This window comes from Oculina patagonica, chromosome 1 (assembly GCF_052425735.1).
Source record: "Oculina patagonica isolate OP01 chromosome 1, crgOcupat, whole genome shotgun sequence".
Taxonomy (NCBI): Eukaryota; Metazoa; Cnidaria; class Anthozoa; order Scleractinia; family Oculinidae; genus Oculina; species Oculina patagonica.
Genome location: NC_135758.1, coordinates 45,106,481 through 45,120,165, shown reverse-complemented (window position 1 = coordinate 45,120,165; position 13,685 = coordinate 45,106,481). Strand labels below are relative to the sequence as shown.

Below are 13,685 nucleotides of genomic sequence, written 5' to 3'. Positions count from 1 at the left end.
AGAATCGTCCGGCGCGCCATGTTACACGACGACGATTTTTAACGCAACAATGTTAAACATCGTCCCGTGTAAAATCACCCTTAGTCTATTCATGTTCAAATTTGCATGTTCGCTGGTTCTGCGATATTTTCCGAGTTCGTTTCTGTACTGAGGGAGGGATCTTTTTCCTGTCGGGTTACAAGCTTCAGCAACACCTCCTCTGCAATTTGAATATTTTTTTTTGTCTTCTGAAGCCTGGTATTTTTCTTCAGATGCGACGTTGCCTCCGTTAATGGGAACGACATGGGTTTCAGTTGTATAAAGACCTATCAAGCTATTGGGTATGACCGCACTGATCGGTTTCGTTGAGTCACGTCAGTGGTCGTGTTGTGGTGAGTGTGGTCGTGTTGTGGTGAGAGTGCGTGTAAAGGCAGGAAAAACGTTTTATTTCCTTAAAATAATAATAATAATAATAATAATAATAATAATAATAATAATAATAATAAATATATAATAATAAACTGTTTCTGTCATGTAGAGAAACTTAACTGATTACTTTGCTGCTGTGGAGCCATCAAATATGATTTTTATTTTTGCCAGGTAAGATTATTCACATAATGTAAGTTGACACTTGGTCTTTAATGCCCCTGGGCCTAATTGCTTGAAAGCCACTTTTAGTGGTTCACACAGGATTAAAAGTTAACTGTAAGGTTTAGAACTGTGTTTCCTGCTAATTTTAAGTTGTAGTTTAATGAAAATTGAAGTTGAGGTTTATGCTTCTTAATGGACTAGCTAGCCTAAAATATCAGGCCATTCTAAACAAAACAGGCAGTTCTCATGACAGACATTTGAGAAGCAATTACATGACTGTTAATTATCAGCAAACCTGCATTTTAAATAAGCTTGTTTATTTAAACAAAACCAGCTGCATATGTGGAGGCATTAAGTGACTAGTCAGGGTCATAACAAGGTATATTTTTTCCTAACTGATCCCATTTTTGATCCCAAAATTGATGGGAATTTTGATCATAGCATTTTGTAAAAATTTGTCAATCACATGAGATTCCCTAAAACATAAAACTAAGAATTCTCAGTATACAAATTTAATATTTTTTGAATCTTCTAAAATGCAAAATCTTACTTTTTGTACTAGTGTAACATGATAACTTAAAAAATGCTTTGTTTCATTGTCTTTTACAGTATGTTCTTTGAGAGGAGAATAATAGTGACGTCAAAGAAGTTAAACTTGGTAAGTTCACTTTTAGCTATAAATAAGATATTAAACAGTTAATTTAATGACAGTGATTCTACACTGTGCAGCATTTGATTTACGAGCTGCTAGTCATCTTATTTTCGTAATGAATCTTGAACAGTATAGAAATAATGTTGCCTGTAGGTGTTTATTTTTATGGAAAATCCTTTTTATGTTACAGCTCACTGCATGTACTTATGGAGCAGCATCCCTATTGTACCCAATGCATTGGTAAGTTTAATTGTTGTTGTTGTTGTTCCTAACTGAATTCTTCGAACCCTCCAATTAAGATCATTTTAGTCGCCATGGCGACTAAATTTTGGAGCTGGTGACTAATTGGAACTGAAGTCGCCAGCCTATAGCAACTAAAATTGAGAAGAAAGATTGAAAGTGTGAGCTAATTTACGACTTAAATTTTTCACTGGCGACCAAACTTGAGCAGCCGGTGGCCAAATGGCTACAACTTAAAGGGAAAAAATTAACTTGGAGAGTTGTTGTGGTGGCTGAAAAAAATGCAGAACTCATGAAAGTGTTGTAATGAAAAAAAGAAAGATTTAAAAAAAATTACATGTATTTTGACTTAAAGGTTGTAAATTTAATGTTGCTTTGCCAAAGCTTTGGGGGAAAAACATTTGTACTAAGGTTGGATAGTACTATCCACCAGATAAATCACTATCCGGTGTATAGTTTTTTTTTTGTTAACACTCATCCACTGGATAGTGATTTATACAGTGGATAGCCTTATTCACCCTTTGAACAAATGGGTCATGTTGGCTTGTCAATAGTTTTTGTGAGAAATTTCTAGCTATTAGGCTCTGTTGTCAAAATCTTCAAGAATGCAACAAAACATGCATGTATATCTATGGAATAAGAGAAAGCCTTATGTCATAGAGGGAAACTCTTCATTTAATTTGGTTTACAATATTTACAGCTGTGTTAAAAGTGAGTTGTTTTTGTTTGTTATCTCCAGGCAACACATGTTTGTTCCCATTGTGCCGCCACATCTCTTAGACTACTGCTGGTAAGTGCAACTCTACTCCAGCTGCTATTTTTGCCATAATTTGTCAATTTGCATTGCATTGCACTGCATCATAAAGTAAAGCAACTACTTTGTGGTAACTAGAAAATCTAAAAATAATAATTTTTAAAATGAAGGGGGTGCTCATTAAGAGTCTCATTTTGTGGGCGTGGCCAAGTCCATTTTCACCCCTAAGAGGTACTAATTCTAAAGTAAGAAATTAACTGGCACTGGCAATTTGATGACTGGATGGCTTTTTTCAAGTAAATAATTTAAAAATAGATGTTACTTCAGAAACAAATGCATTACCATTCACATCATTTTTCCACTCAATAGCCTTAAAGGCCCCTAGAAGGTACCGGAAGAACTCTAGCGGCGGTCATCATGCTTATAGGAGAGTCTCCCCCCCCCCTCGGGTATGAAACAGTGAAAATGAAGGTTTTTCTTGGTTTATTGTAAGAAGGATTTTTGCCTTAAGGAGCTGTTGGTCTTATTCTTCAGGGGTGCTCTTCTTTTTCGGGGAGGTGGTACAATGTAGGAGTTATTACAAAATTAACTGCTCAAATACAATTTTCTGTTTCCTTTATATAGTGCACCAATGCCTTTTTTAGTTGGAGTACATGCATCATTAATGCCGGTACGTACAGAAATGGTTCTAAAATCATCATTACTTGCATTTATTTATTTTAATTTCCCAGACTGTTTTAATTTTACATCAGTAACACAACCTTCCGGCTTCTGTGAATATCATACAGATTTGTCCACAAATATACATATTGTGTATTTATTTTCTTTAATAACACACATGGCATTTAGAGGTTGTAAGACCCGAGTTCAAAATCTTAATTCTCCTTTCTAGTTGCTATTACAATTATTTTAATGTTGGTTCTCAGAATTTGGCATTCTCGTTCCCATAGCCCTTTCGTTTCTCTAAGCCGACTTGGCACGAGAAAAGGGAGGGCTCTGGGGACATAGGATTTTTGAATAAATTCAAATTGTTTTGATTGGCTGTTTGGAACAAAGAATTCCTAAAGGGAAGTCGAAAACGTAACGACTCTCTCATACATTCTTTTGAAACGTCGTGACTGCATACATGAAGACCGGAAGTCCTAGAATCTGGGACTGGAATCCTGTGTCCCCAGAGCCCTTTGTTTCCTTGTGCCAAGGCCCAGCCGGCTAAGAGAAACGAAAGGGCTATGGGGACGAGAATGAGAATTTGGTTGTATATCAAGACAATATTCAAATTTCCATTTTTGTCACTTGTTTGAATGGTAAAAAAAAGTCTGTGTGCAAGCCAAGTGGCCCATACAGCCGGAGGAGTTTCCCAGTTTCCATAGCATCAAGTGACTAGGAGTATTGCTACTCCCCCCCCCCCCTGGATGGGATGCTGGTCCATCGCACTCGGCAGGGTTTCCCCCCAGCATTAAATTCGCTGGTACCCATTTATACACCTGGGTGGAGAGAGGCACCGTGAGAGTAAAGTGTCTTGGCCAGGAATACAACACAGCGCCCTGGCCAAGGCTCCAACCTGGGCTGTTCGACTCAGAGTCGAGCACGCTAACTATTAGGACACCATGCTTCCCTATGGCATTACATGCCTTTATTGAAAACCGTAAATTGTTGATTGATTCTGGGAATTAAAATAAGCTTAATTTTTATTTGTTAATTTTTATTTTTTTCTGTTTGTGTTTAGAAAGTACGTCAAATGCCACTTGATGAAGTTGTAATTTTTGATGCTGATACAAACATAGTGGAGAGTCCATTTGATGATGTGTCACAGCTTCCCCCCGAAGCCGTAAGTTGTTGAAGTTGTACCTTAATAAGGCATCAGCTCAAAGTGCAAAAAGTAAAAGGGCTGTTTACATGATTATAATACCAGAATGACTTCAGTCTCATTTCGGAAGGAATTTCATTCTGGAGTGAAGTTCGTTCTGCATCCACATGACCGTCAAAATAGACCAGCTCACCCCGTGCGGTTTTTGGGTGAGAGCAGTGATTTCAAAAACAAAGATGACGCAAGTTTCGTGCAAAATGTTATTGCATGTGCCTACTTATGGCCATACTTGCAATTTTAATGAGCAATTTGACCATAATTATAGTACTGCTCTTTGGGCTCAACAGGAAGGACAATTATGTTTTTGCTCTGAGTTCAAACTTTGGCCTCCGTATGCGGTTTCATCTCGGAACAAAGTTTGTCTTCAGTTTACATGATTCCAGAATGAGATGTAATTCCAGAACAAAAATTTTATTCTACAATGAAAACCAGAATTAAGTCATGTTAGCAGATCCAGAGAAATATATGGGGATGGAATGAACTCATTTTGGAATAAAAGTCATCCTGGTATCATGTAAACAGTTCTTAACATAAATCTATTTAACCTCAATAAGCATGTTGGCTTACTATAAAAGTCAAGCTTATGTTTTTAAGCTCATTTATGACAATTTATACAAAAAACCTGTTGTTTTGGCATTTTAGGTGTATACCCTCAAAAACACTCTCAAGAAACCTGTTTATCCAATTGACGACAATGTTTCCAGAGCATTTTTATGTGCTATGGTGTCACTTATAGGAGGCTACAGAGATGCCTTGCGACTCAAACCTGTAAGTGTATGCTATAACAACTGTTCTTCTCCTGGTGAGCTTTGCTCATTCAGGCCTTTAGGCAGGTATACACTAGCCTGCTTTCCAGCTGGGCGTGTCACAGACCATGTAAGACTGTCTGCAGCGCAGGCTAGGTTTACACGGACAATTTTTATGTGTCAATTTTTATGTGATAAAAATTATTTGATCATGTTGATGACACAAAAATTTGTCAGCAGTCCAAAGTTAGATGCGCCAGTAATGACCTTAGACAGCAGAGATGCGCACAGAGATATATGGGTGCACAGTGCTCAGTGGGAGTTTGGGAGATTGAGGACTCGTTTGACAGACAGGTCATCACGATCCGTGTCGTATTGTTACGATGTTGGCGACCCGATACAGTTCGGGTGTAATGGACAACCCTTCATTTTATGTGACGAGTCTACACGAGCAATTTTCCTATGTGAAACCTTTTTTTTTTCATAGAAGATAACTTGCCAGCTTGTTAACAAATATATTGTCGCATAAAAATTTACCAGTTTTTCTCATCAACAAGAAAAATGAAAATTGTCACAAAAATTGTCTGTGTAAACCCGGCTTAAGAGATACATGCTTTAGACCTTTTTGTTACATTTTTCAACATATTTTAATCTTTTCAAAGTTTTGCCTGACATGCAGTTGACCTGCTGCACACGCATGCACAACACCGGAAAACCACACTAAACCTATCAAAATGTAATCAAAATTACATTTCTGAAAATTTCAGTTGCCAGTGTTGATGAAATATCATTCATCTTCTGCGTGCTATATACTGATTTACTTGTACTAATGTCGGTTTTTATACTTATTTTTTAACTTTAGGGCGAGAAGATCTTCTTTGACAGAGAAGTGTAAGTGTTACTAGTAGTCTGTATTTTACAAGAATGACCTCTGTAGTGCAGTTCACTTTCTTGTTAAATACATGCGAATTGCTCCAACAAAAGGCTAACGCTCGAAGCGTCAATATTTTAAGTTCTGGGTACGGCGGTTTATTTACATCAATAACTATAGGTTTAAAACTGTGTGACTTCAATTGCCCGACATTATGTCTGACATTAAAAAAAACCTTTATTGTCAAGAACATATAGAAATACTGTAAATAAATTTCAAATTTACTAGACAATAGGGCTTAAATAATCGTGGTCAAAATACAGGCTCATAACCAGAATGCTTTCTGTAGTGAAATACTGGTATACGAAGTCCAGTCCCTGAACTCTTTCTTCAGCTCGCCCTTTATAGGGAATTACGTACCATTGTTTTAGTCTTCTTAATGTTATTTCTGTTTGTTGTTGTAGATTTGTTCAGTCGAAATCAAACAGTACAAGGCAATTGTTGGAGTTCATTCTTCAGTTACAGCTCTTTGAGCAGGTAATGATTCAACCATTCATATCATCAGTAGTTTTCAACTTGCATCATTCCCTTGAATATTTCTGAAGCTCAACGGAATGCGACTTTTCCAACGGAAAGGTTTCACTAAAAAATGCACGAAGGCACTCCATAAAGCAGCAAGTACCCAAAACGCCATGTACGTAATACAGTGGAACCTCGATTTAACGAACCTCTATATAACGAAGTCCTCGGTATAACGAACGATATTCTTCAGCCCGTCCAAAGTTACAGTAAAATGTATGGAACAGGACCTCGATATAACGAACCTCGATGTAACGAAATCCTCGTTATAACGAACACAATCCAGAAGCCCAAACGTAAAATGTACCTCGATATAACGAAAAAAAATGTCATCACGCGAAAAAATATGAATGCAAAAAGACCAACAAGGCGATGATGAAAATCCTTTAATCCTGTAACAAGGGAACAAGTTCAAATACATATGTCCAAATCTATGTGCACGTATTATGCATTATAAGCCCCGGCTAAACGATCAAACATTTTCGTCCAACATCATGTTGGAAGAGCATGTTTGACCGTTTAGCCGCCTCTCTCAACATTGCATTTAAATGGTTTCCCATGTTTGATCTAGATCAAACATTTTCATCCAACATTTTGCTTCACTCGCAAATGTTCGATCGTTTAGTCGTTTAGCCACCTCTGCAAACAAAGCAAACCAAAGCGGGGAAAAGCAACCAATCTGAAACCGAATCTATGTGACGTCCCTGCATAATCGCGGTAATACGCACAAAGCGTTATGTGGGTTCACTTTGGTAGATGTTTGATCAAACATTGTTTGCTCGTTTAGCCACTCCATGTTGTGTGTGACAAACACGATGTTGGACGAAAATGTTTGATCGTTTAGCCGAGGCTTAAATGTTATTTTCAGAAATCGATAACATCCGGCAATGCTGGGTACGTAGTGCAACGTAACAGCGTTAAAAACTGATTGACTACACCTCGATATAACGAACATTTTGGTTGTTTTTCCGCAAATTCGTTATATCGAGATTTTCGATATAACGAACCCTCGATATAACGAACAAATTTCATCAGTCCGTTGGTACTTCGCTAAATCGAGGTTCCACTGTACTTGATTTCACTACACTCTGTGTTACGACCCGTCTGCTTCTGGGAACAAGTTGAAATCCTTGTGCATCTTCAAAAACTGACGAGCCTTAAAGTAGGATTAAGCTGTATAAATACATCTTGAAGTGCAATGTAGGAAAAACGAATCGTTGTTATTTGCAGTTCATAGCAGAAAGGCTGGACATGTTAAATGATGGAAGAGGATTTAATGATGCTTTTGAAGAACAAATCGGTCTACAGGCTGAAAGTAAGTTGTTTTTTATTGAACTATTTCTTTTCTGACCGATATATTAACTCCCGCTCTCTTTTTTAGTTGATAGCAGAGTGCATAGTATGAATTCCCTTGTCTGCTGAACTAATACAGCCATTGGGGAAATTATTTTTTAACGTATACAGAGAAACAATGTGTAATTTCTTTTCGTTTTTTTTTTCTGTTCAGATAAAGGCAGCTGGAAGACACAGTATCAACTTTGGATGAAAGGGACGATGGTAAGAAATTTATTTCACACTATAGTGAGAATGTTTTGCATTTTGTCCGCCTGCCATTAGGGATGACTTAATAACTGGCGAAAAAGACAGTAGTTGGCTTCACACTAGAAGCTAGTTAGTTTCAAGTAAGCACTTGACTCAAGTGCACTTGAAAATCTCAAGTCGCATTTTACAAAATCTGGCTTGTATATTACTTGAGGTACAAGCTGTCAATCATCTTCAGAATTGCGACAATGACAATGCTGCACGCCACCTTCATTTGGCTTCCATTTCCTATTAGTCAGCCGAGGCGTTCTCTAGTGTGGTGTAGACCATACTTGGTGGCTTACTTCGGCTTCTTTGAACTACGACTACGAAGTTTCCATGGTCACAAGTAAAGTTCAAGTAAGTACGTTTTACCCCTTTACACTCAAAGTAGGTTCCAAGTGCACTAAGATTATACTTACGAGCTCTAGTGTGAAGCCAAGTAGTATTCGCGATTATGCGTACAGGAATCCAAAAGAGCGGTTTTCAATTTAGAGGAATTCGGATTGCTTTGATTTTGCTAAATACGCTCTTTGATTGGTTTAAATCACTTGATTTCAGTGTCGGTGTATTTAGCACAGCTGTGCTAATTAGTTGAGGACACTGTAAATCAGTAATCAACTCTCGCCTTGCGGACACCCCGCTATTACGGACGCTCGATATTACGGACAAAATTCAGATCCCCGGCGAAAGTTATAGAGGTTTGACTGGAAATGACTCCCGCTATAACGGACTCTCGCTATTACGGAATTACGGACACTTTCGTGGTACAAAAGAAAATTTTATTGTTTTGACTCTCGATAAAGCGGACACCATGAACTTCTCACATAACATTATTGCAGAAAATTGCAGTGTGTTAAATACTATTTGTCGAAACACACTTCAGAAGTCTTCTGCAATAATTATTTTTGCATCAATTGCGTCAGTAGCTGTACAAACTTTGCTTTTTCGCTTCAGCTTGCGCCTTTTTCTTTCAGACGACTCCTTTTGAGAGATCAAACCTCAAACCCTCGACCATTGTCATTCTCCATACCTAACGACTACTGAGTCTTTTCACGACTGTTGATAGCTCGTCTGCCCATACTATTTAACCTATGTTAACGCCATTTTTTTTTTTCTCACACCCCGCTTTACGGACTCTCGCTATTACGGACACTAAACGAGTCCCGAGCGTGTCCGCTATAACGAGAGTTGACTGTAAATGGATAAACAAATATTATCAATCAAACAGAAACTTGTTAAAAACCCAACTGGCAGGAGGCTGACCAGTTGACTTTTTACAAAGCGTGGATGAGTTAAATTCGGGATGACTAAAGACAAATCCATCTAGTGGCGGGGAAGAGGATTTGAACCCGGGGCCTCCGAATTCTTGCAAAAGCGAAATCAATCGTTTTCGCGGACGTGTTGTTGGTCACGTGTATTTGCTTCGAGTGTTGATTGGTTCACTAATTGCTTACGTTCGCTGTGATTGGCACTTTCTGATTGCTTAAGTTTTACAACACCGCTCTATTTCATTTCAAACATATTCACAGTCTGTTAGAAAATTGAAACACCCGACAGCAGTAAGTGTCGTTAATTAAAGTAAATTGATCGTTCTTTTTTATTTATATTGAAACTCTTTTTGTGTTTTATTTGCAGAAATCCGGCGGCGCATTCCTTGACAAGGTAAAATAATAGTTGTCCAGTCTTTCACAAGAAATGTTTAATATGATTCTACCGGCGCTGTAAGGTTCTGTTTTCTTTCCAAGTACCGAAATCTTCCCGGATAATTATGCGTGGGAATTTTTTAGCCCCTTCCGTAACGTGCGTGGGTGTTGCGCATGCTTAATCCATTCTTGCATCTACGCGTGTATTTTTGAAATAGAGAGAACCTGGACATTCGGTACAAGCTGTTTTTGCTAAGCTAACTGGTCAAAAATAAAATAATCGTAAAATAATGATTTTTTGATGTTTCTTTTTTGCAGACGGAAGAAATGGTCAAGAAACAGTGCAAGAGCGGTTGGAAAAATGTGAAAAGTGGAATTAAGTCAGTAAAGCTGATTTGAAGGACAAGCTGAAAGGAAAGGTATACACACTAGTTACGCTACGAGTGTTCGAAAGAAATAAACTGCGACTATTTTTGGGTCGAAGAATATTTTGTGGAAAGAGGCCTTGCTTGTCTTCATATACAACATATGGATGTTAAGCCTTTCCCAATCGAGTGGTCAACTTGAAGTTCACCAAATTATTATTTATATTCTGATATTTTTCATGTAATATATCAAACACGAGAGGCAGTGTTTCATCGGGATAACCAAACTCCGAGAAGAGTTGGAAATACGATGGCAGCGTAGTATTTTTGACGAAATTCGAGGTGTTTGGATAGCCGATGAAACACTGTCTCGAGTGTTTGATATATCTTCTCAATCGAAAAAAAACTAAAATAAACGGAGAAATGAAAAAAGGAATAAAAATTAAGACCGGGTATCTAAACCTCCTTCACGGTTATGAATTTCTTTGCTTTAACTTGATGATATTATGAGTTTAGAAAATATTTATAATTCAACTTTTACAAGAAATATAACCCTCGTCTAGCCAAGAGTTGTCGCGATATTTTTTAAAATATCAGAAAAACAACTTAAAATCATTTTTCTGATGTACATTTGAAATTGTACAAATTGAAGAAAACCTCGAAATAGGAGCTTCCTCTAAGATAATAAACATCAACAATGTTACTATAAACCGAAATAAAAAAGAAGGTTACAGAATAGAACGAAAACTTGAAAATTTTAAAGTGTGCCGGCCTTGAATTTATCAAACAAACTAATTAATTAATTTTGTAGGAAGACGAGGAATTTGGAGGAGAGCAGAAGAGAGCGAACACCAACCCGGATGTAAAGCCGTTCTCAATGCACAAACTTTCACCTTTCAACAAGAGAAGAACTATTTCACCCTCTGAGGTAGGGAATCGATGGTTGATTTCCGATTGTAGAGTGCTTTATTGTTTTCGAACTAAATTTGCAACTAGATAGGGTAACCATTGTTAAAATAAATATATACGTTGTTTACGTTTGTCAAGGAAGTGTAATTTGAAAAGTTGTCCCATCATTAATATTCAGTCATTTTTGTCAAACATACGGTCGGTTCTGAATTTACTTTGAATTGAGGAAAGAACGGAGAAATCATACTTTGTTGATTGGTTGATTGAATGATTGATTTAATTAATTGATTCTTTTGCGACTCGAGGTTTTTTTTTTCCTTCGTGGACATGTCTCTCAATCAACACGAAAAAGCTTAAGAAGGGTTGAACGTTTGTTCGTAAATAGCCATTACACCTGGTATCTATCTTGTTCGATAGAATATAACATGTGTAAGTACTTTTGAAACAATTAGATAAGCTTTGTGAATCGTAGAGAACTCACACCAAAACCTGTTCGTTGCAATCAATCAATCAATCAATCAACGTCATGATGCGGGATGAGGTTACCCCCCACATCCGAGCCAGAGGCTCATGTATTAAACGCATGACACAAGGGGAACTGATGTAATAAATAATTAATAAAAATATTAATATATAAATCTTTTGTATATTCAGTTTGCCAAACTCAAACTCGAAAGTGGTGCAAAGATCGTCCGCCCAGGCCACCTCCACCAAAGCTTTACAGCTCTGACAGGCGTCCTCGTGCTTCCGCCATGTCAACAGCTGAAGGCAAATCGTCCCCTAAGCTAGTGAGTCGACGCAGTGCCCCGCATCTAGCGGTGGAGCCTCTTGTGGGCGAACTAATCTCATTGGACGAGAAACCAAATACGTTACATGAGACTGAGAATGTTCAACGTTCAACAGATTCCAAGGTAAGCACAGAAACACCAAGCACATAACCATGACATGTCACCAACCTAAAGAAATCTTTTGCGAGGTCTGTGTTTGGGAGTCTGTGGTTGATACCGCTGGCACTTGTTCAGGTTTTCTTGAATGGTATTTGTTCTTATTATACCCCAGTGAGGGAGGTAGTTCTCGATGCCTTGCTACTAACGGATTTGAACCCGTGCGTTTTTAATTAATCACTCTGAAACGATGCCTGCACCAATGTAAAATGGTTTTTCTGTAGTTTCCATCTTCATTTTCGGTATATTATTTCCAAAACTCCCTTCCTTGCGCATTTTTTCTGCTAAAAACTTGGATATGGGACGTAAACGATGTTCGACTATATGACTGTATTGATTGTCTTTTTGCCCTGCATGAAATTCAGGGGAAATTGTTAAAAGATTTAAGGACTTGATACGTGCCATTGTTACTTTGTTTGAACAACAAACAAACAAACAAACAAACTTCAGCTGTACTTGTCTTGCACTTTTTAACATGATGTGTTTCTTGTTGCAGGAACTAGGCCCGTTAAATGTATCTAATGATGATTCAAATACAACGCAACAACTGAAACACCTCAAGACTCCATAGGTGACGTCACGCCGTCAGGAACTTTTAACGTTGAGGAGATGGACATTAACTTACGGCGCACAAACTCGGCGAGGCGATCATGGGAAGGAGGCGAAGTCTCAATAGAAAGGAGTAAGTCATCACCTTCACGGGCGAAACCTCCAGTTCCAAAGAGACCAGCATCTATTAAGAAAAAGCCTCAAACGTCAGTCGACGCAATATTAGAAAGCGCGCAGACTGGGGACAATATTTCTCCATTGAGACCTGTGTCGTTGTCATTATTACGGGACACGATGGCGTCACTTCCTGTTGACGCGCAAGAGTTTTTGTTTTCCGAGGCGGAGATTAACTCGCTTTCACTCAGTTCTGGTGGACAGACTGAAATAAGAACAAACTTGAATTCAGACTCTAATGAAAAGGAGCCTAAACTTCAAGAAAGTTTAGCCGCGCAAAATCATATAGGAGCTGTGGATTTATCTCGGCTGGAAATAAGAAGAGACAGCGGACCTTATGATAATGTACCAAGAAACAATCAAGTGTTGGCTACACGCAACTTAGATTTTAATCGCGACGAAAAAAATGTGAAAATCAAATATTCCAGAAAGTTGGGTTAGCTTTGACTAGTGTAAATAATATATTAAGGAGTAGAATTTGCCGTGGTGGATTTTGATCGGTAAATTTGATTTTAAAATCAACGTGGAGCGCGTGTAGTGATCTTCTAATATTTATGTGACAGAAATGAAGAATATTCTTATTTTAGAACGGAATTTCTACTAAAAAGTTTGATATTCCATGATGGTCAACTAGGATACGTCATTGACAAACTCAATTTAACATATTGTAGTTACTTTATAAGCGAATTTTATTGGGAATATATATCTTAAAGGTAGGTAATTTACCTTCGGTTCTATTTTCATTAAAATAGCGCAGGTTCTTCAAAAGTTTCCTTTATCATTTTAATGTAAAATTCAGTTGTCGGAGCAGGTGATTTATAGAATAAAAAAATAATTTTTTAAGATGGCCACTGTAGTTTTTAAGTAATTTATAATGCGATCTGGTATTGATTCATGGCGTTAGTTGTATTAGGGTCGTCGTGTTTGACGTACAAATACTGTTATAGAAGCATGTATAACTTTCTAGAAATTTTTTAAAATAATAAATAAAAGTCCGCGAAGTCTGCTTCTCAAACTCATTAATAATTCATAAGGCTAACAAATAAAAATCATAACCGTGACGGTGGTTTGGATACCCGATCTTAATTAGCATAGATTTTTACGATTTTATTTCTCCGTTTACTCCGTAGTTTTTGTTTTGATTGAGAGATATATGCACTCGAGACAGTGTTTCATCGGCTATCAACCTAAACTCTCTTCTCTGTGTTTATCCTATGAACGCCTCTCGTGTTTGAAAT

The 13,685-nt window shown here is 37.7% G+C and overlaps 1 pseudogene across 1 annotated transcript; it reads left to right on the top strand.

Moving 5' to 3' along the window:
• Positions 1-322: 322 nt before the first annotated feature.
• On the top strand, positions 323-12,888 carry LOC144647293 (DENN domain-containing protein 1A-like; annotated as a pseudogene). The gene is made up of 17 exons (XR_013569558.1): positions 323-391; positions 518-579; positions 1,180-1,228; positions 1,413-1,462; positions 2,202-2,252; positions 2,841-2,886; positions 3,943-4,044; positions 4,726-4,851; positions 5,692-5,720; positions 6,165-6,237; positions 7,510-7,594; positions 7,787-7,836; positions 9,499-9,525; positions 9,825-9,925; positions 10,683-10,799; positions 11,435-11,691; positions 12,221-12,888. The product of XR_013569558.1 is annotated as a DENN domain-containing protein 1A-like (transcript).
• The last annotated feature ends 797 nt before the right edge of the window (positions 12,889-13,685 follow it).